This window comes from Tenrec ecaudatus, chromosome 1 (genome assembly GCF_050624435.1).
Source record: "Tenrec ecaudatus isolate mTenEca1 chromosome 1, mTenEca1.hap1, whole genome shotgun sequence".
Classification (NCBI taxonomy): domain Eukaryota; kingdom Metazoa; phylum Chordata; class Mammalia; order Afrosoricida; family Tenrecidae; genus Tenrec; species Tenrec ecaudatus.
This window is the reverse complement of record NC_134530.1, coordinates 219,346,230-219,370,063: the sequence shown is the minus strand read 5'-3', so window position 1 is coordinate 219,370,063 and position 23,834 is coordinate 219,346,230. Positions and strand designations below refer to the sequence as shown.

Below are 23,834 nucleotides of genomic sequence, written 5' to 3'. Positions count from 1 at the left end.
ACTGTCCACCCCGCATCCCGGAGTCCATCAACGCCTTCCGGTCGGACGGAAGTCAGACAACACATGGCAGCCCTTCAGACGATTGACAGGAGGCAGTCTCTTTAGTCAGAAGCACAAAGCCTGCTTCACAGGCAGGTGGAAAAGAAATCATACGGAGCGCACATGTCCGCGTTTCTCTTCCTTGTGCGGCAACCGCCGAAAACCCTCCCTGTGGGCTGGCTGCCGCCTGTCTTCCTATCCCGAGGTGCTCAGGCTCTCAGCTCAAAGCAGCCATCGCCAGAGGTGGGGCCGGCCGGGCTCACACCACCAGGCTTGGAACCCACAGCTTGAGCAACGTCTGGCGGCACCACCAGTCTCCAGTCTCCAGTCTCGGGGCCAGGCTGCGGGTGTGAAGTGCTGAGCCGGCAATAAACACCTGGAGCCTGGACGCTCCTCTCCCCTCGAGGAATGGGCCTCCTGCCACAAACCAAACCCACGGCCTGGAGTTCCCTTTGAACACATCACCACCCCAGCCCCCAATCTGGGTATCACATTCAGTCTAACTCAGGCCAGAATCCCTGGCCTGCCATTAGCACCCTCCCGCACCCCCCTTCACACGAATACAGAGAAAGTCCACTTTCTAACCTGTTCTTTAGGGTTTCCACAGAAGCTGGGGGAGGGGGGGTGGGGGTGGAGTGGGGAGAGTGCTGTTTGCTCCTGTTTGCCGAACCTGAGAATAATATGTCCCACCCAAGTGTCTCTGCTCGTCATTCATGCTGCCCACGCACAGCCCACCAGAGAAAACAAAGCCTGGGACACCGAAGGGCTAAGGCAGAAAAGCAGACACCAAGCACACTCATATATAAAAAGAAGCAAACCAAGTCCTAAAACCTGCAGTCGAAGGCTTTACTGTTTCTTCACGGCTGCCTCTTGCCTAGGCTCACACTGAACCCCACGTCTGCAGGGGGTTTAGGGACCTACTCAGCCATCTCAACTCACTGCTATCCAGTGGATGCTGGCTCATCGCGACCCTGTAGGACAGGTCAACTGCCCCTGTGAGTTTCCACAACTAAGCCGCTATATGGGAGCAGAAAGTCCCGTCTTTCTCCAGCAGAATGGATGGTGCTTTCAAGCTGCCCAACTTCTAGCTAGCTGCCCAGCTGCAACCCCGGCTCCACCTTTGATGAGAGACCCAGTGCCTCGAAAGGCCCAAAGGCTGGAGCACCAGGAGTCAGAAACACCCCCACCACCCCCACCCGCCCCCGCACCTGCCCAAGGTGCTGCCCACAGAGAGAAGTCTCTGAATCCAAGGGTGCGCCTTACAGGCATAGTATCCAGTATTTGTTACAAGGGCTTGTCCAAATTTTCCATTTCAAAAATCACTCTGAGAAACTAACCCACTGCAGAATCAACCACTTCTCTCAGGAATTTCACACCCTCTTGAGATCCCTGAAGAGCCAGTGGCTAAGAATTGGCTGCTAACCAGAAGTGGCTTGAACCCACCACTCATGATTTACAGCCTTGGGAAGCTGTAGGGGGCGGGGGTCCTAGCCTGTCCTATGGGGTTACTAAGAATCAGATTCGGCTCCTGGCAGTGGGTTTTGGTGGACTGGAGCCTGGGGGCACACCGGTTAAGAGTTCAGCTGTTAACCCAAAGGTCGAGGACTCTAGCCTCCCAGTTGCTCCTCGAGAGAAAGGTTTAGCAGTCTGCTTCCATGAAGGTCCCCGGCTGGGGGAACCCAATGGCTCAGTTCCACTCTGTCCTATACCGTCCCTACGAGGGGGACCCAAGCCCCGGGGAGAAGGTCAGCGAATACGTTTGGAGGCAGATGATGCCTCAACTACAAGCAAACACAGGACCACATGAAAGCAGAGGCTGTCTCTTCTTCTCAAGAGAAAGCACGCAGCCCTGCAGGTGGGAGCATCATCCCCGGTGGGCAAGGGGACGGTCCTCAGGGTTACATACACTTTCCATACAACCTCACAAACAACTTGCAACCCACTTTACAAACCTCACAACCCACTTGCATGCTCTTTCACATTTTGATCCCCGTGACTTGGGTGGGATTTCTTCATTCCCATTATAATGTTTGCATCCCCTTTCCATGCACCCCCTCATTTTCCCAATGAAGGTGACCCATCCTAAAAAATGGTCACGGTAGGGGCGGGGGTTGCAGGTGGTCCAGGGCAGTAAGCATTTGTTTTTGTTTTTTTTAACCCACCCACAGAAATGAGAACCTGAGGCTTCAAAGGCGTTCCGGTGTGTTGCCAGGGAGGCTCAATCAATTTGTTAAGGAAGGAGCCTCAGTAGCCCCTTAAAGACGACCCGCTGTCCTTCAAGACGGGAGGGTGGGAGATTTTAAGGACACCCTTGGTCGCTGAACAGTTCTTAATCTGTGTAGGTTGAACGATAAAAGATTTCCACCAGTCGTAGACAATCCATGTCAAAGTCTGAGGCTGGCTTCTGGAAAGTTAGTGTCCACTCAATCATCATCTGACTCAACCTTAGCTGTTCCCTGTGCCCACCCAGCCAAGCATCACCCACACAGCCACTGTGCGGCTGTGCACCTGGCCCGAGCCACCTCTCCAGAAGACAACCTGAAATCATCTCAGAGCCCGAGGAGACGGCCATAGGGTATTAATGAACAAAGCCTAGGTGTCTGCGTCACTCCACACGACTCGAAGCCGGGGGATGACCCCCCTCGGTCTATGGCGGAGTGGGGAAGCTATTTTTTTCTGCCAAGAGCCAGCTGGATATTTATAACATCATTCACGGGCCAGACAAAATTATCAACTTAATACGTAGCCTGCTGTGGTTGGTCAAGCATTTCATGAATTCCCCCCTGAAGGGATGGCCGGAAAGGCTGCTCTTTGGGGAGGTGTGTGATGCCAGTGGGTATGGATTATCTGTCTGGCTGGAAGTTCACCACCCTTGTCTATGGAGTCAGGGTCGCTATCCAGAGCAGCCATTTCTGTCTGTTTATTTATCGGAAAAGAATCACCCAACCTAGCCAGTTTCTCTCCTCTCCTAGTGCCTAACGGGCCACGAAGACCCAGCCAGTGTGCTTGTTATTACAGGGCATCTTGAACAGGCTCCCCTTTGTACTGGTCACGGCATCGGATTTTATCAAGGGGGTGTGTGCTTCACAGTATATTTCCATAAAGACGTGAGATTTGCACACATTCATGCAAATATCCTCATCTATTTCTTCTTGGATCACCAGATCCCATGATCAAACCAACTGTTCCCTTCTCTCCAGCCCTGGCCCATACCAGGCACTTACATTCATGGACAAGCCCACTGAACAGTAACCCTGACCTGGGCAAGCATTCTTTTATTACCTACAAGGGAGCTGAAACTTCAGACAGGTAAAGGCCCCACAGCTAGTGAGAACCAGAGCCAGTTTAATGTCAAAATTGGTCTGACTCTACACCCCCCTCCCACCCCTGTTTCGAAGCACTCCAAAGACTATAAATAGTCCTATCATGAGAGATAACCAGGGGTAGGGCTGTCATGGAATAACAAAACTGAACTAGGCATCGAGTCAGATCCCCAGGGGACCGTTCAGCACTATTTCACAGCTTTGCAAACAGTGCTCCACTGGAGGGCGGGGGCCACTTATATGTCTCTAGGGGGCTCTTTGTACAAAAGTGTGGTCTCCATGTCAGAGTTAATTCACAGCCGCTCACTGACTTCCAGACTGCGCCTCAATAGTCACTGGGGCTTATGATTGAGAAGAGGGCTAGTTTCTAGACCTCAAAAAGCCAGCAAGTCAAAACGGAATTTACCAGAAGGCGCAACTTGCCTCTCAGCTGCCTACCAGGAAGGACTTTAGCAAACAGGATGGAGGCTGCAGTCCACTAACTGTCCGGTGGGTTCAAACTGATGCCCACGGTTCCCAGAGACCAACCATGCACTTCCTAAGTGTGACCGTGGCCCAGGGACGCCTCGCCAGCACATGGCTACCGGAGAACCCAAGGCATGAGGTGGTACCAGAGAGCCCACTGAAGATCAGCTGCTGACCATTTTCACGGACCTGACATCTGGTGAGGAAGTGGCTACCTTTCTGACTGCCCGTTACAGCAGGTCTCTCCTTTAGGAAGACTTATCCAGGACCCCACCTAACTGTGACTATGAAGTCTGAAGCTTGCTTTGCGGCGGTATTGGCAGCACAGGGGCAAGAGGCCAACACCACTACCTCACAGTGAAGAGAAGGTAAGTGGGGCTGTGACCCAGCACTTTGTGGCCCCCGAGAAGGAGGGCCAGGGCCGGACTAGTGTGGGTGCAGCCCAGTGCTCAGCTGGTGCTCACTGTCCACAGCCCTCACAGGTCCCACTGTGGCACCTCAGACGTGACTTCCTTCCACCCTCTGACTCCACCGCCAGGCAGTCCAAGGGCCACCTTTCCAACCGCGGCCGTCTTCAGTGTCAGACCATCCGTGCCATAGATCCACACCACTGCGGCTTTGGGCCCAACAGATTCTGCTGATCAGCCCTTGCGAGCCTCGGCCGGGTCAGAGAGATGCTGATGTGCCCGCGTCTTCCTCCTGTCTTCTTGATCGGGGCAACTTCTGATCGGTCATCTTGGGTTCCAGCACCACGGTCTGTACTGGGCCCTTCCCACCTTTTTCCTTCCTTGCTCATCTTGATTGGAGGTGGAAAGTAAAGATGATTATTTGGAGAGAAGCCCGATTGGAGAGGATAGGTCTGCACGCTCCCCCACCCCAAATAGCACTAGTGATGGATCTTGGTCTACATACGAGGATGAAGGAACTACAGAGGCTCCTCCCACTTGGAGGTGTTTCTTCACTCAACCTACCAAGTACTACAGGTCTACAAGCACTGGACACCTTACGTCCAAGTTCAAGAGGAAATGTTTTCCTCTCATGGCTCCCTTGATGAAAAGGAATTCCCCAAAGTTTCCCAGGTTGATGGCAGAGGTCCCTGGTCACGTGATGGCTGAGACTTTGTCCTTTGGTGACAGCACTGGAGGATGTCTATGGTACTGAACCACATCCAATACAGAAACCCCAAGAGCCATCTCACAATGCCTCCCCTGCAGAGACCTTGAGGGAGACCAGCTTTGAGATGTTCCGGGGCCTACACAGCACCCAAGTCAAGTGCCAGAGGGTGGGTGCTGAGCAGGCGGGTACCGCTGACTGCTTCTTTGTCACTAATCATGCAGCTGTATGAGACAGTGGGGAAGAGACACCGTCAGCAGGGTCAGGCTGGCTCCGTCCAACAGCAGAGCTTCAGCAGAGTGCTCCCTTGGACATACTCGTATGACAGTCCAGCTACCATGTGGTGACCACAGGAGGGAAGATCGGAGGCCCAGAGAGAGTCCTTTGCTGACCAATCACAAAGAAACCCAAACCAGAAATAAATAAACAAAACAGGAATAGAATTGCTCGTTAGTTCTGTGCCCACTTTTAGCTCCCCGTAGAAGGAAGTATTCAAAAGGCTGAACGTGTGGGATGCGGAGGGAGGGGCGGGAGGGGAAGCCTTTATTAATCCGGAGAGGATTTTTCTTCAGAGTGAGAATGGGTGTAAGCAAATACTGACTGAAAAGCTAAGCAGCAAGGAAGTGAGGATTCTGAAGTGTGACAAAGGCGGCAGTCTGAGAGTCTGAAACCCGGGACATCCCAGGCCCATTGGGCCAGAGGTGAAATGCTGGCTTAGCAAGTGTGAGAGGTAGCCAGTGAGACGCTGCCCGGGGCCCACACGGACATTTCCAAGAGTTGCGCAATGCTGCAAACAGTTAGTAAAATGCTTCTGTTGTAGGGTCGTGAGGGTTATTATGTGTGAAGTGTTTAAGGGGCCAGGCTTGTAAAATGCCTAGCAGTATTAAAATGCTACAGTTGTCGCTGTTGCTATTGCTGTTCAGTATCAGTTCCGACCCAGAGTGACCTTATGCACAACAGAAGGAAGCACTTTTGGTCCCGTGCCATCCTCACTCTGGTTCTATGCTTGAGCCCACTGGGGCAGCCACGATGTCAGCACATCTGCTTGGGGGCTTCCTCTCTTCTGCCCTTCTGCCTTAGGAGTCAGCTCCTCCTGGTCACATTGCGAGTACCCCCTGACCCCCACCCCCGCCCCCAGGGGTCCGTGCTCCGGCACGCCCTCCATTCCTTGGGCTGACAGGAGCTGACCCTGTTTCAGAGCCGTGCCAAAGGCTTCCCACACGTCTCCTCCAAAGTGGGGTCCCGGGTCCTTCTTCCCTGCTGTTCTGAGTCTGGAGGCTCCGCTGAAACCTGTCACTGTGCGTGACCCTGCTGGCGTTGGAAATACTGCGGACACAGCTCCCAGCCACACACAAGCCACCACAGTGGGACAGACAGACCCACAGTGGTGAGGTACCGCTTAGATATGTTCCTGAAGCAAAGGAGAATGGAAGACGGCCCATAGGCCCCTACGAGTGGGCACTGGCCGGAAGGCAGTGAGTTCTGCGTCTACAAAGCCCACGCTGTGACCTTGTCTGTGAATGTTTCCTTTGCCCTCTGTCTCTGTTTTTGGACAGCATCTCCACTCATCAAGGGCAGTTTTTTTTCATGGCGGAGCTCTTTGGCCTACTGTCCACTATTTTGTTCATTTTCCTTCTAGACTCCTCCTCCCTCCTCCAGGCAGAATGAGTGCGTTCTCCTGAGTGATGTTCTCCTCCCAGGCCCCCCTCCTGTACAGTCTAGTAAATTGGTTGCCAAGTCTCACAAGCCACACCACATGAGGATAGACAGTCTTTAAACAAAGACCAAGACGCAAGTTGATCCTAAGCCGGTTTCTGGCCAGAGGTGCCGGTCCAGCTTCGACTTGTACCCATGCAATAGCCAATCACAACAGACTCTTCAAATAATAGTAAGAACGAAGTGAGGGGAGGGAGGGGAAAAAAAAAGAGGACCTGATGCAAGGGGCTTAAGTAGAGAGCAAATGCCTTGAGAATGATTGGGGCAGGGAATGTATGGATGTGCTTTATACAATTGATGTATGTATATGTATGGATTGTGATAAGAGTTGTATGAGTCCCTAATAAAATGTAAAAAAAGAAAAGAGGAGAAAAAAATGATTAGGGCAAAGACTGTACAGATGTGCTTTATACAATTGATGTATGTATATGTATGAACTGTGATAAGAATTGTATGAGCCCCAATAAATTGTTAAAAAAAAAAAAGAACCAAGTGAGGCTCTAAATAAATAGATCTGATCTCCATCTTAAGCTGTGGGGGGTTTTGTTTTGCTTTTAATGCAAATAATTTGATTTTTCTTTTACTAGAATAAGAATTATTTTGTCCAGTCTCTCAGGTGTTACTACAAGTCGTTGAAATATGCTGTATGCAAGGTGTTAGTTTGGCAATATTTAAGGCGATGCATTGAGTGACACATCAGCTGTACTTCTGGTGCCTCTGGGTAGCACAAATAGTGTGTGCTGGACTACTGACTGAGAGATTGGCGGTTCAAAACCACCGTGGTGGCACGGAGAAAGAAAGCTGACAATCTGCTTCTTACAAGCCAACAGCTCCCACTTAAGTACCTGTGAGGTAGTCAGACTGCACACAGGTCCCTGTGAATGAGCATCGACGCTATAGCAAGGAGCGCGCGTGTGTGCGTGTCTTTACTTTGAATTCTCATTATAAGTGTCTACAGACACTAATTTCCCCTAAGATCTGAAGACCTCAAAGGAGCCAAAGAGATCCCTGTCCTGAAGGCACTTTTTAAAGAGCATCACATCCGATACTGCATTTTCTCTAGCACTTTGGAATAATTCCATTGTCTGAAACAAATTACCCATATGGGTTTCATTGTTAATTTCATTCGGAGAGCCCATTATCCATGTTCAGTGAACTGCATGAAATCTCATTGTAAACAGGACCAAATGAAAACGAACACAAAGCATGAGCCTTAAGTATACCTTTCTAGCTTAGATCACGGGATGACACAAGCAGACAGAGCAGGGGAGGGACTCTCTCGACATGGACCCCGCTGCCTCATCCCTCATGAGCCCAAGAGGAGAGCACGTCCCCCACCTCGTGCAGCCACCTCATGTCCTCTCAAACGTGTACCCCACCTCTCCACTGGCCCACACCGACGCCTACATCTGCGGCAGCTTGCTTTCATTGCGCCCGCTTACACGAAGTCTCGACGAGGCCACCGTCACCACCGAGTGGCTGGTGACGAAATCGAATTAGTCCCATCTTTCTGACTTCTCAGTTGCATTTCCCAGTCTTTGAAACTCTTTCGTGACAGTCTCGGTGGTGACCTTCCCTGCCTGTCCCTCCTTAGCCAGGCTCTGCTCTCCGTCCCTATCTGTGGGCCCTGCCGGATCCCACTCCTTCCCTTGCTAGTTCTGTCCAGGGGGCAAGAGAGGCTGGCGGCAGTGTCTTCCTGGAGGAAGGCTGGTGGGATGGGAGGCTCTATCTAGCACAGTGTGGATCTCAACGAATGGTCGGTCAGCGAATTAACTAAGGGACTGTGTTAAAATATTTCCTCCACGGTGGCTATAAAGGCCTGGGAGAAGAAAGGTCAGATGGAAGGAAAACATTTGTGAAGCATTTTCTTTCAAACAATTTTTTCCCGTTGGAATTCCTCACCTCTGGTTCTCTTTCACTTCCCCCCTTTCTCGGATATACAATTGTCATCAAACTGCTCAAGAGCCTTCTCTTTGGCCAAAGGTTTAATCGATTTGAGATAAAATACAAGGTAACTTTCAATCAGAGCCTCCCTGCCCTCCAAAAAAACCCTAACTTAGACATTATTTCCTAATGTAAAGATTTGCAATAACAGCACAAAACTAGCAGTTAATAATAGGGCCCAACATGCAAATTACAGCGGTCTCCGAAAAATAAAGCTTTATGGGGGAAGAATTTGCAAGTTTTACCACTGTGAGGTAGATGCAGGAAAAGAACAGCTTCCTCACGCCACGGAAATCTGGGCAACTGAGAGCAAGTATTCTGAATGCAGTCCTTGGAAACAGCGTGTGTGTGTGTGTGTGTGTGCGTGTAAGGTAAACCATGACTTTTCCCTACCTCGCCTCTCTGTCTCCCTCTCAACAAACCTTACAATTAAACACCCAATGCTCGTTCCCAATTCTCTTTCCTCACATTTCCAGAGAGCAACAAGCAAAAAAAACACCCCAAAACAAACAAACCCCTAAAGCAGGCAAGTTGTGATCTGGCGGCTTCTCAGCATTTGAAGTCTCAGATGATACTGGGTCGGTCAGTGTGAGACATGACATAATAAAAATAATTTATAAATTATCAAGGGTTTATGAGGGAGGGAGGGAGGGAGGGAGGGTAAAATGAGGCACTGATACCAAGGGCTCAAAGTAGAAAGAAAATGATGATGGCAACAAATGTACAAATGTGCTTGACACACGGATGGATGGATTGTGATAAGAGTTGTACGAGCCCCCAATAAAATGATTTTAAAAAAGAGATGCATGACTCGTGAACTTTTCTTCCTTAGCACCCAGCCTGTGGGGCTTGCACCCTGAGACCCTTGAAGAGAAGTGCTTATGGAGGATTTCAAAACAAATGCTCCCAGGAGGCCCTGCAGACCACTCCCCGACAGCTTTCTCCTTCCGCCCCCCTCCTGGTCTCCTCCCTCGGAGTCTCTCCCTGCTGCCTTTTATCCATTCTGAAGAACACAGGGGCAGGTCTGTCCAAAGAAATCCCATGAGACAGAAAGCTCACTTGTCTCTTCAACTCAAATCTCGTGGAGGGTTGAGCTGTCACTGGGCCCCTGGCTTGGGTGGACATTGGGATTTTAATAGACCTCTGGCCTTTATCTTCACCTCGGCATTAATGGCCTCCTTATCTTAAGTCGTTTAGTTCATGGACCAGTTCTCTGCTCACCCTCGGTTCAAATGTCTTTGTGGCTTTCACTTCAGAGAACAAGACAGCTGAATGCCACATTGTACTGGGGGTCAGAGATCAGCACTGGAGAGTGAATCGGCTAATGCATTGTGAAAGACCTGCATTCGATGGGCCAGTTTTCCAGGCACATGAAAGCAAGCCCATCTCTTACCTATTACAAAGCCTCACCGAGGCGAATGAGAAGGAAAGGGGTGGGGAGGGGGGCTGGGGAGAGGAAGGAATCTTAATTCTCAGCTGATAAGTAGATGAAGAAAAGATCTTATTCTGGAGAATCAAACTGCAGAACGGATGAAAGGCAACTGGATGCAGGTGTTCAGGCAAGGTGACAAGCCGCCCGCCCGTTAAGAGCCCCCCCCCCACCACATCCTGCCCGCCTAGGAGGAGAATGAATGGAGGGGAAAATAACAGGGAGCCAAAACAAGGGAGACTTCTCAAAGGCCTCACCTGCAAATGCTAGATCCCCCAGACAGTTTTTGAAAAGCAGGTACGCTGCCTGGCTTTTTTCAGAACCAGGTATTGAAGTACCTGTACGTGCTTTGCAGAGAGAGCCGCCTGGCCAGTTCTGTCACGACACCCTGCGTGCTCAGTTCGCTCGTTAATACCCTCCTGATGCCCCTTCCATTCCAGCAGCAGGCGCCGTGCAGCTGCCAGAAGCCTCCCCAACCCGCCCGCCCCACCCCTCACACACAATTTTCCTCCAAGGCGGGGAGGCAACTGCAGTGCACACCTTGCCCTGGCAGGCTTCGCCCTATTTTCCAGTGCTCTCTGGAAGATCCTATTCCGTGTATGGCTCCGCCACACCGCCTCCCCCAGGTGGGAAGGGATAACTGCTTGTGCTATCTAAAGATACCTATCTCAGGGAGGGGGTAATAACAAGTTCCAAACACAGGAAATGACTTTTGGTATGCACATGCGTTTTTGGGCCACCCTGAGCTGGCATCTCTGCTCTGAGGGCTTATGAGCAGTCTCCGGCTTGCTTGTGCATAACCCTTAAAAATAAAACAAACACCCCGTCATTCTAGCAGACAGGGTAGACCTGCCCCCGGGGGTCCAAGATTGTCATTCTGCAGGAGTCCACAGCCTCATCTAGCTCCCATGGAGCGGCTGGGGGTTTTGAACTGCTGACCCGGTGGTTAGCAGCCCAGCCCATTACCACTCCACCACCAAAGCTCCCTTGCATAACTCTTACTTTTAAGAGAGAGAGGGAGAAATTGAGAGAGAGAGAAGCCTGAAATGAAAAGAAGAGAGACAGAGAAGCCTGAAATGAAAAAGCTGCTTCTGGAGCATTCGATGGAGGTATGGCTTAGCAGCAATTATCACTCCAAAAGAGTTGAGAATAGATAAAAATATGTTATGGCCACTAAAAATATGTCCTCTGGCAAGCTCGACTCAAGTCTCATTATCAGTCAGGAGAACTAAGGGACCCAGAAAAAGCTCATCTGGTAATCTGCAAGCCCCCCTTTTTCTTTGAAAAGGGAGGTCCCCTGGAAGCACAGTTTGCTAAAGGCTGGCGGTTTAAACCGCCCTGTGGTGCTGCAGAAGAGCAGCCTGGCGATCTCCTACGATGAAGACAACAGCCAAGAAAGCTCTCCAAGGCAGTTCCGCTCACAACACACGGCTCACGATGAGCCACAAGCAATGGGACAGCGGTGGTGAGTTGCTGTGGTATTTTTTTCTTTAACAAGAAGAGCATCCTTTTTATCTAAAAGCATTTACTAGATTTCCCCCGTATAGAAAACAAGTAAAATCAGAGCCGCTCTGATTGGCAGGGAGTCTCAGGGCCAACGGACTCAGTTTGATCTCCACCATTTCCTCGTCCATCACCAATGCAGTAGCTTATCCTTTGGAATTGGGGGCGGGGGTGGGGGGGAGGCTGTGAGCTCATCAGTACAGCTAACACCACACATCTCACCAGCCACCGTATCAGGGGTGAGTTTGTGTAAGGGTGACATTGTGAGGGGCCGTGGAATCAGGTCCGACTTGTGGCCACATTATGTGCAACCAAGCGGAACATCGCCCGTCCTGTGCCATCCTCACAGGTGGCCTTATGTTTGAGGCCGCTGTGGCAGCCACGGTGTCAGTCCATCTTGTCCAGGACCCTCTCCTTTACCAAGCACGATGCCCTTCTCCAGGGGACTGGTCTCTCCTGACGACATGTCCAAAGTACCGGAAACAGACGCTCCAGGACCACCCTGCTGTACTTCCTGCGAGACGGAGCTGTGTGTTCTTTCGGCTGTCTATGGTGCTTGCTCGGGACTCTTCGCTGGCACCGTAACGCAAATGCACCGCACCGGGTCTACTTTGGTCTTCCTTATTCACTGTCCAGCTTGAAAGTGTGAACATGCTTATGAGGTTATGAAGACCGAAATGGCCGTTGGCAGAAAACAGGTTCCCACGCTGCTGTAGAGACTTGCAGGAGGCCCTCCCAACCTCTCCTTAGACGCTCAGCTCAGTACGTGGCCAGCGCCCGCAGCAGTAAGACCATTATAGAACATTATGCCGAAAAGCACCAGTGACCCCCAGAAGGCCCAGTGTCCCTAGACAGAGCCAAGAGGCTGCTGACAGGCACACGGCTGCTTCTGCAACTCCACTTCACACCGATTCCTACCAAACCACACTAGCCAGCGAGATGCTGTTGCACCATTCCGACTCATGCCCACCTGTGGGGCATCGCTCCAGCGCGCTTCCAAGGCTGTCGGCTCTACAAAAGCGCACTCTCCCGTCTTGCTCCTGCAGGGCAGCTGGTGGACTCGGCCAGCCAACCTTCTGTTAGTATCGGAGCACTTCATCACTGCGCCACCAGGCTCCCCCAACTCCCACCACATTATTCTTTCCAGTGTCTGCGTCTTTATAAAGCGGAGAAAGATTTTTAATGACACAAAGCCATCTGGGGGCACAACCCCCTTACATAGCAAATATCTCCCCCAACCTTGTTGTCATGCCCACATCTATGGACAGCCGTTTTCTGGGCCACTTGCCTTTTACAAGCTTTCCAGAGGCTTCTGCATAGTTTTTACAGACACAACGTTTTTAAAATTTTTCACCCTTACTGCATCAGTGTCTGCGGCCATTAAGTCTCATCATTTCAACTGGCACATGAAAAGAACATGCACACCTTTGAGAAAGTGTCCGCCTGAACTGGTGGGACAGGAGGGTGCAGCACGCGTGAGAGCAGCCTGCAGGCCACCTGTGTCAGTCAGGGTGCGGAGGGACCCAGAGGCAGGGGCTCGGCATAAGTAGATCGAGATGAGGGCTTCACTCTACTTGGTGCCCAGAGCCATGGTGGGGAGGCGAGAGTGCGTGTCCCAGGCCCAAAGACATGCGTACAGCATGACTGCTTCTAACCCCCATTGCTTTTCAGTGTCCCCCGATTTTCTGTACCCAGGGTCAAGGCCAGAGGCAGGCGTGAGGAAGTGAGGATGGTGAAAAAGAAAACCCTTGATTTGTTTTAAATCCTTCCGTTCAATCCCTTGAGCAGCCTGATTTTCCTGGTAGACGGTTTTGGATTAGAAGCACCTGCGTTCAATTTCCTGAGACAGACACGATTAATTCAGCATCTCTAAAATGGGAATATCGGTGGGGTGATGATGATGTAACTATGATTATGATAGAACTATAAATTGACGAGAAAAGTATATAATGAAAAAAAATTTTTTTTAAAGAAAAGTATATAATGACACACGTTTTATTTAAGTAATCAAAATAATATTTTAGCAAGCGAGCGAGTGAAAGAGAGAGAGCTTCGCTACAATAGTTATGTGAAATCCACTAGGCAAACATAACAAGTCTGGACTTCGATGGCAATTCTTATAGGCAATATGGCCTGCCTGGTCCAGCAAAAATTTTTCCCAGGGTTTTTAGACTGTGGGGATCAAAGCTGCTTTCACAACGAGCAGCTCTGGGATTCCGAGGACTTGTTTCTCAGATAGCAGGAAAGCTCTAAGCCAGGTTGTGCATGAGTAAGCAATGAGCCCCTCCCTCCTGCAAAAGACTCAGACACAGGACTCATCGCCTGGTCTCCTTCACCCCCAGGGGCTGGGAGGCAAGGGGTGGGGCCTGGCAGAGGCCCTTGGGTTCCCTGCTGCAAGAACTGAAGTGTGAAAGCTGGAGGGATTCCGGCTCCTGTTCTAACCACCCCACCCGCGGTGAGTCTCCGGGGCCACAGCCTGGCCAGAGGTTCCCATACAGAGGCCAGAAAACAGCTCCTAAGATGATGGCAAATAAGACCCGAACCCAACCCACTGCCATCGAGTTGATTCCCACTCAGGGTTGCCGAGAGAAATCTTTACAAACTGCCTCGTCTTTCTCCTGAGGAGTGGCTGGTGGGTTTGAACGGCTGACCTTGTGGTTAGCAGCCCAACCCTTTGGACCACCTGGGCTCCTAACATGGCAAATAGAAGGAATTAAAAGCTAATGGAAATTTCCCAGGAACTTTCTGAAGGTCCCTGGTATTGGGGGCTGCCTGCCCACTCCTGTGAGGGTGCTGTGGGGACAAGGACTTAGTAGCAGCAGGCGTAGGAATCTGGGATGGCAACCGTGGTCTGCCCATGACCATGCTGACCTGCCATGTATGAGTCCCCAGCGATTGAACTTGCCTAGGGTTTCATCTCGCATGGACCCAATGCTCAGGGAAGCAGCAGTCAAGAGAGCCAACAACGCATTGGACTGGGTAAATCTGTTTCCCAAGACCTCTTCAGAGTATGGACGGGCAAGGAGGTTACTTTGAGGAAGAAGGTGCACCTGACTCAAGCCATGTTATTTTCAATGGCCTCCTACACACGTGCAAGTTGGACACTGCCCAGGGAAGACCAAAGAAGCATCTATGTGTTTGCACGACGGCGCTGGTGGAGAATATTGCTACGCCCTGACCGCCAAAAGCACAGACAAATCTGTCTTGGAAGAAGTACAGCTAGAATGCTCCTTAGACATGAGGATGGCAAGATTTCGCCTCTGACATTTGGGACATGTGGTCAGGAGAGAGCAGCTGGAGAAGGGCATCGTGCTTGGTAAAGTAGAGGGCCAGCCAAAAGAAAAAAAAAACCAAGACGGACCGACACAGTGGCTGTTAACAATGGGCTCAGTCACAAGAGCAGTGTTCCGTTCTATTGCACAGGGTCGCTATGAGCCCACCGACTTGGTGGGACCTAACAATGCTCAGATGAGGGCACACGTCCAGATGATGAGAACGGAATACATGTACAGCATCAGGAATGCAATGACAGGGAGAAATGGTAAAAATTTCCAGAACATGGGCACGCGCCCTGATGTAAGTAAGGGATTTCAGTAGGATACTTTCCAGACTCTTAAGAGGGAGGCATTTGTAGCCAACGCTCTGACTCATCCAGCAGGACCTGATTTCCAACCACGTCTTAAGAGAACACGGAGGACGCGGTCTCGGAAGTGTCACGTGGAACAAGGTTGTTGTCTTGGCCACTGTGCCGAAGGGCTCAAACTCCAGAAACCAGTTGCGTCCATGGATGAACCCCAACATAACTGTCTTCCATGCAGGCCTCCGAACTGTAACTCCACTCACTGGTGGAAATACTACTTCTGCTTTAAAGCTGTTAAAAATCCTATTTTCTGGAATCATGCAGTTGGCAGACGTTCAGGATCAAAACCTGATCACCTAGTGTAGCCTTACAGGAAACTTTCAAAGGACCCATGGGAAAGTGCTAGCACACTCACACACAGGAGCATGGGTCATCGGCACCAGGAAGACTGCTGAATGGGATTCTACCTTACACTCCTGTTGGTTTACACAGTAACCCACTGCCCTGCCAAATTCTCTCAGGCCACATCTCACACTGAGTCTGTCTAGTCTTTTACAGACCTGGAAGCCTTCCTCCTTCCTAAGCACTCTCTCCAAGTTCCCATAAAGTCTACCATTGAACTTCCCATGGCCCTGCCACACTCACTACCCCACGAATACACTGCTCCCAGACCTGAACATCAACCTCCCTTTGGATTTCTGACAACCTTGGCTGCCAGGTCCCAGCTACTGTCTTCCTATTGCGAGCTCGGGATTTTCCTGGTGTTAGAAGACAACACCCAATTCCATTAGAAGTAAGCATCCCATAGGTGGGGTGGAATAGGTGTCTTTTGTCCTCTCTGTAGTTACACCATGAGTCAGAATTGACTCAATGGCAATGAGCTTTTGTGAGGGGGAGGGGGTAGTGATTCGCAGGAGTCCTGAGGGTGAAGAGTTGCTAACCACAAATCCATTCAAACCCCGAAGCTGTTCCTCCGGACAGAGATGTAGCTCTACTCCTGCAAGTAGCTACAGGCTTGGAACCCCCAGGGGCAGTTCTAGCGTGTCCTGTAGGGACCTTAGAGTTGGAATGGATTTGATGGCAACGAGTTTGGATTTTTTAAATTTTTTGTAACGATTCGCATAATACTTGACACGTGGTGGGCAATAAATAAATGCTTGCCGGTGACGACTGGCCTTCTATTTTATGCAGCTATTGCACTTCGGGACACACGACCTGAGAAGTTCTAGAGCACATGGCACCGTTCTAAGCGGATGGCGGTGATGACGGTACAGCTCTTCTTGGTGGGACTGAACGACTGAATCGTAGGATGCATAAACCACATGTCAGTAAGCGTGCAGAATAGTCAAATACAGAGCACACGGCACTAGAGTGCGCGTGACGAGGCTCAATCTATGCTGCTCTATAGGCGCTGACAAGGAGAGTCAATGAACGTTCTCTTGCCATCAGCGAGAGACCATTGTTCAGTCCACGGATGTGTCCCTTGACAAAGACAGCTTGGCCTCGAGGAACATACGTTCGGACAAAACGATCCCCAAAATACATGCATTCCACTCCCTTGGTGGCTGGATATGGGGCACTGTATGGCACATTATTGTTAGGGACCGTTGAGTTGATCCCGATTCATAGCGAGCCCTATGTACAACAGAAGAAAACACTGGCTGGCCCTGCCCCACCCTCGCCCCGTGTTGTGTGAGCCCACTGTTACAGACACTGTGTCAGGGGCTCTTCAGACAAGGTGGAAAACAGCTTCCCAATGGTGGAGCAGCCTAATTAGCAGCTCTCCTAGGGAGAAGCTGACAGCCTCCAACTAGACCAAGGCATTCTCCATCTCGCAGAAAACACCTAGACTCACCTTGAGTCGATCAAGGCATGGGCTGTAAAACCTGCTTTACCACTTAATAGCTGTAACCTAGGCCAGGGACTGTTCCCCCATGAGCATCCATGAGCAGTCTTACAGGGTAGCTGGGAGGATTACCTAATTAACATACCAAACACCCAGCAGATCGTTGAGGGGTGCCACCCAGCAGTTCCGACTCATAGCAACCCCTCTGTACTACAGAACCAAATACCATGTAACGGCCCCTATGCACCGGGTCCTCCGCGGTCCTCACAACTGTTCTTAGGTTCAAGCCCACTGCCGCAGCCACTGTGTCAATCCATCTCATCAAAGGTCTTTCTCTTTCTCGCTGCCCGCTACTTTACCCTGCAGGATAATATGTCCAATGTCCGTGGGACATGGTCCTGCCATCCTCACCTCTAAAGCACATTCTGGCTGCACCTCTTCCAAGACGGATTTACTTGTTAAAATACTTAGCATAGAGCCCATCAAATGCTCAAAACAAAACAAAAACACAACTTCATTGAGTTGATCTTACAGCGACCCAATAGCACCGAGTAGAAATCTCTGCGGGAGCAGAAAGTTTCACCTTTCTTCTCAGAGCGGTTGGTAGTTTCCATCTGTTGACCTTACGGTCAGCAGTCCAACACATAGCCCACTCTGCCGCCAGCCTTGCCCATTAAATAGAAGGTGCATAATTTACCTTTGCGTCCCACTTGAGTAACCCATCCACCACCAGTTAAGCATTATCTGTAGCAAACGACTGGGGGGTAAATAAATCACTGCCCTCCTGTCAATTCTCACTCACAACAACCAGAAAAGGTAGTTTATGCTAAAATGTAGGCTTGCAGGAGCCCTGGTATCACCGTGAGTTATACACCAGGCAGCTAACCACAAGGTCAGCAGTTCAAATCCAACAACCACTCCATGGACGAAAGATAAGGCTGATGGCCCCCTTAAAGACTTACAGTGTCAGAAATCCAGAGGGGCAGAATTGATTCGAGGGCAGCGAGTTTGGTTTGCTGAGCACAGGCTGGGACTGATGGATGGCAGCGGACATCCTCTTCAAGCCCCTGCGTTCCATCGAGCACTTCCTGGTGGTGCGCAACAAGTGGCCACGGCGTTGTGTACGCACACGTGCACACATCAAGGGCGTGAGGTGTGAAGACAGGGGCTCTGACGTTTCCCTCCCCACCAACGTGTCGGTGTTTCCATAGGACCAAGGGGTCCTCGATTCAAAGGCTGAAACAATGTGCAAGAACGTAGCATTTCCACCAGTGTCCTGAAGTGTCTGATCCCAAGATTGCAATTCTCAAATCGTTATCCTACACGTTCCTCATCGGGACAGAACTGCTGGGATCTGCTTAACCAGCCCCAGCAAAGCCATTATCCATTATTCGGACCATGGATCGGGTTTGAGATGACCTGACCTTGACTCCCAGATCCAGAGGAAACCAACCAACCGCACGGTCAAAAGTTTCCCCCTGGGAAGGGTGATGGCGCAGAGGGCATGCTGTTTCGATGTGTGTCCCACCCAGAGGACTCCGTCTTCTCACCCCAAAGGAGCTTTTGTTCACCCGGAAACGCCTTAGCTTCTCCGGAGGCCCAACAAGAATGCCGCCTCCTCGGAAGCGCTCTCCCTAACCACCGTACATGGCGGCTCCTGCCCGCGTCCAGTCCAGGGACGGCATGTGGGACTCTGGCGCCTCGCTGGCTTCCTTTCTCGCTCCTTCAGCAGACCGTGCCCACCACCTCAGTCCCGCTCGGCGGCTCACGGCTTGAAAGAATGCACGTATGTATTTACTGACTCGCACCCATCTGTCGCCCCTGAAACCCGGCAGAGCTGCGGGAGGGCAGGGCCCTGGCCTGCCTGAAGTTTCATCACTATCTATTTCCCTGGGGCCAGGGGTGTAGCCGGGCGGTGCTCCGGGAACTCACTGAACAGATGAATCAATACAGGAAGGCCAGCTCCTTAGAGGGTGCTCATCGGTTACTTCCCTCCGGGCAGGTCCCGGGCTGGGAGACCCCGTGGGGGAGGACGGAGTGGGCTCTGTCCTGCAGGGTTGCTAAGGATTGGAGCCGGCTCCAAGGGAAACTCCTTTACAGTGACCTCGGGCTCTCAGGGGCTCTGAGCTCAGGCACCAAGCTGGCGTAAGGCACAGGTTAAAATGAGCTTCATTAAAAAAAAAGAAGAAATGAATGAATGAATGAATGATTGGAAGCCAGCTATTTTTATGTAAATTGGTATAAAAAACGAAGTCCCCAGGGAATACCAAAAATAGACTTTGGGGTCAGGGCTTGGCGCCTCATCAGACTCGACCAGAAAACACTCCTAAAGGCCAACAAACAGTCCTTGAACTAACTACAAGCTTTTCTTTGTTGTTGTTGTGTTTTGTTTTGTGTCATTGGCTTGTTGTTGTTGTTTTGTTTCCTTTTGTTGCTTGGTTTTGCTCTGTCTTGTTTTGTGCATGTTATTATCTCCACAGGTCTGTCTAAATAAGATAGGCTGGATGAACAATCTGGAGGAGAAAACAACAGGACAGACAATTCTAGGGGGCATGGGAGGGGGAGGTGGGGGGAAAGGAAGTGGTGTTAACAAACCCAGGGACAAGGGAACAACAAGTGATCCAAATCGGTGGTGAGGAGGGTGTAGGAGGCCTGGTAGGGTGTGACCAAGGGTAATATAACCGAGATGAATTACTGAAACCAAAATGAAGGCTGAACATGATAGTGGGACAAGAGGAAGGTAAAGGAAATAGAGGAAAGAGCTAGGAGGGAAAGGGCATATATAGAGATCTAAATAAAGGCATGTACATATGTAAATATATTTATATATGAGGATGTGGAAATAGATCTATGTGCATATATGTATAGGTTTAGTACTAAGGTAGCAGATGGAGATTGAGCCTCCACTCAAGTACTCCCTCAATGCAAGAATACTTAGTTCTATTAAACTGGCATTCCATAATGCTCACCTTCCCAACACTATTGCTGAAGACAAAGCAGGTTCATAAGCAGATGTGGTGAAGAAAGCTGATGGTGCCCGGCTACCAAAAGAAAAGCTGGGGTCTTAAAGGCTTGAAGGTAAACAAGCGGCCATCTAGCTCAGAAGCAACAAGCCCACATGGAAGAAGCACACCAGCCTGTGTGATCACGAGGTGTCGAAGGGATCAGGTATGAAGCATCATCAGAACAAAAAAATCATATCATTAAAAATGAGGGGGAGTACCGAGTGGAGACCCAAAACCCATTTGTAGGCTATTGGACATCCTCTTACGGAAGGGTCACGGGGAGGAGACGAGCCAGTCAGGGTGCAGTGAGTTCCTAAATGCTTCCCCCCACCCCACTATCATGATCCCAATTCTACCTTACAAATCTGGCTAGACCAAAGGATGTACACTGGTACAGATAGGAACTGGAAACATAGGAAATCCAGGGTGGATGATCTCTTCAGGGCCAGTGGTAAGGGTGGCAATTCCAGAAGGGTGGAGGGAGGGTGGGATGGAGAGGGGGAACTGATTACAAGGGTCTACATATAACCTCCTCTTGGGGACAGTCAACAGAAAAGTGGGTGAAGGGAGATGTCGGACAGTGTAAGATATGACAAAATAATAATTTATAAATTATAAAAGGTACATGAGGGAGGGGGGAACAGGGAGGGAGGGGGAAAATGAGAAGCTGATGCCAGGGGCTTAAGTGGAGAGCAAATGTGTTGAGAATGATGAGGGCAATGAATGTACACATGTGCATTACACAGTTGATGTATGTATGGATTGTGATGAGTTGTATGTGCCCCTAATAAAATGATTTTTAAATGAATGAATGAATGAATTGGAAGCAGGCCGTTTTTATGTAAATTGGAATAAAAATAGAATGGATAAGCCTGCCATCCTAATTTGCATAGAACCCGAACTGAATGGAAATCTGATGATGGCCAATTCAGAATTACAGTACAACTGAAGATGTGTTCGGAGCCGGGGCCCTGTGTCATCCATGCAAATGGACCAGCATGCTCATTAGGGGGTCAAAGGACCTGCCACAAAGGGAGGAGAGGGCACCAAGGCGAACAGCCATCTAGAGAACTCAGGAGAGAACCCTGACACTAGAGAAGAACTGACTAAACATCGCCCACGCAAGCTCGCGTCTGGGGGCACGCTGACATCAGGCTGGTGAGGGCGAGGTGGTGGGCATGAGTATCGCCATGTGTGCAGAAAACAGGAGCTGGAGGTGATGCCACCTTTGTAAGTCACAAAGAGAACGAGCAGCGGTGCCCGAGTCCCAGGTCAAGTGGGCCAGTCTTCTTACCATCCCAGGAGGGTTCCCGGCCAACTGCAGACCTTGGCTGAGGCCTCAGGGGACCTTCAACTTAATATAAGTACACCTTTAGCATGGAGTGTTCTAGGGTTCTGGATTGGCATTGATGAGAACTGTCTCCTAAGAGCCCTGTGGTTACGGGACTGGCTTTAGAGTCCCACCGATTTAGGTGTGAAGACAGGTTCCTCTACTGTGGCCTCAGTCCGCAGTCTTGCCTTCCCTGTCCCTGAGCCTGTTCAGCTGTGAAATGGGATGATAGTAGGCGAATACAGCTCATCTGACGGTGGTGGGAATAAAATGAGAGGCTGTTTGGAAAGCTCTGTGCATGGTTGGCGAGGCCCCCTGCTCAGGGCTCTCTTCTCCCATGCCGCCCATGCACAGGGCAGGGTGCTACGATAAAGAGGGGAGCCAGCAAGTGTGGTTTGCTGGGTGCTTCTCTGTAAAACTCTCCCAACGAGGAGGCTCTCGTTGGCTCGGCTACACTACGGTGAGCATCTGCCCTTGGGGGCCTGAGCAGATGCCAGGCTGACAGCCCTCTGCCCCTGGGAGTCTCTGTAGGTGAGGGAGGAGGCACTCCGTGCAGGGCCTGCTTGCCACTGCTCCCTGGGCTTTAGCTTGGGGAGTGCTGGATGGTAGAGACCCTCAGGTCCAGGCATTTGACTTGCAATACATGGAAGGAGAAGTCCTTGCTGGGGCAGGAGAAAGGGGTCTCTGGGGAAAGCATAGTGCGTATGGAGACAGCTCTCCATGCTATGTGTGAGAATCCTGCCCAAGCAGCTGGAGGGAAGGGGCAGGGCTGGGCGGACACCGCTAAACTCATCCAAAGCTGGCCTTGGACAGATATCTGAGGGCCAATTAAGCCACTCTCCCTAATGCCCTCACACCCTCCCAGTGTTGCCCTGCTGGAGCGTAAGGGGACCCTGGGTCTGCAGGGAGGGTATCTCTTTGATGGGGGGGGGGGGAGGCCCGAAGGGTGCAGGCAAACAGCACTTACAGGGATGGTTCTGCATTGTGCCTAGAGTAAAAACTTGGGGGAAGCCCCTCTCCGCTGAGGCTAGTAAAGTTTTATATCTGAACTCTGGCAATTCAAGGGTTGACCTCAACTCTTCAACATCCTCCCCCCACCTCCCTTGCCTACTAACAACTCTTGGCCTGAAAGCTTTGGGCTTGAGTGGAAAGGAAACAGCAGGCCCAGCTCAGCCCCACCCCAGCAGGCTGGCTGGGGAGGTACAACGTGACCATCTTGCTCCCCGCCCTGGCACACCTGTCTAGAAGGCAGTTTCTGGTAAGGAGCTGGGTGCTGTAGCCTGGGGGTTTACTGACAAAACAGGCTCCCCTGGGGTTGAATACAGTGGAGAGAGGGGGTGGGGTGAAGGGATACCAATTTAAAAGCACGGACAGGGAGCACAGAGCAATGGCCGTGTAAGTGGGGGCTGTGGGGAAAGGTGGGCTCCAAGAAAGGGTGCTGGAGTCACTTAGAGGACCTCTGGACATTGCAGGGGGTGGGAGAGGCAAAGGCAGAGTAGGAGCAGGACAAATCTCAGTTTGGTGGCCATTACAGTGATAACTTTCATTGGGCACAGCCTGTCTCTGGCTCTGGAGTCGTTTCTAGATTGGGTGGCAACAGTGAGTTAAGGGAGGAGGCTGAATGAATATGAAGGGCCCTTCCTTCTTCTCCAGGGCCCAGTACATTGGTGGTAGGTCCAGACTCCTGTGTGGGAGCTCTCCTGATGGAGGTCTCAATCCTCAGGGTCCCCAGATGGCTCTATGCTCCGTGTGGAAACATTCATCCCCAACATCTTAGCAAGGTGGGCCCAAGTCACATTCCAGAGGGACTGCAGGAAGCTCTCCTGCTGTGGAGGTGGAGGCAGGCCAGGCCAATCCAAAGCACTGCTCTGAGGTTCCTGGGCCTGCAGAGGAACCCAGGCCTGGCTTCTGTTCTCCTCTCGGCTAGACCTCTGTGTCCAGAGTTCCAATCAAGCCCCCCGGGGAGAAGAGTCACAGGGAGACAAGGGGCAAGTCTGGGCTCCGGGGCAGAGAGGGCTTGAGGAAGCTGAGGTCACAGTACCAATGGTCCTGCCTCCCACCTCACCTTGCTCCCCACCCTCGAACCCGCTCTGTCCAGTCACACAGGGCACTTGGGAGGCTAGGCCTATCTATGGGGGGGGGGGGGTGCACGAAGCTCCCAGAAAGAAAAGCAAAGGAACCGAAAGCACCAGTCTGCTTTCTCAGGCGGCTGGAGTTTCCTGACCCTCCCTGCAAAGTGTCCCAGGGCTGGCTGCGGCCACATTCACTTCCCTTTGAAGCAGGACCCGCTGTCCCCACGGTGTTTCTCCCCCAAATCACTGGAGCTCCAGGCTCTCTCACCCCTTCCCCAGGTAGGGTCCCAGGGTTCCCTCCAAATTAACACCTTCCCCAGGTCTCGCCCTTCCACCCTCAACAGTCCCTTTGACCCCAGGAGCTGAGCTGAGTGTCCCCTTAGGAAAAACAGACCCAAATCAGGGCAAAGGATGCAGCCCCTCCTCCCTTTGCCCTCTTGGCCCCAGAGGACCGCAGGTCTCCAACAGT

The 23,834-nt window shown here is 51.2% G+C and overlaps 1 protein-coding gene across 8 annotated transcripts in view; it reads right to left on the bottom strand.

Annotated features, from left to right (window-relative positions):
- Nucleotides 1–23,834, bottom strand: part of NAV1 (neuron navigator 1) — a 286,217-nt gene that overhangs the window by 53,197 nt on the left and 209,186 nt on the right. The window lies entirely within an intron of this gene.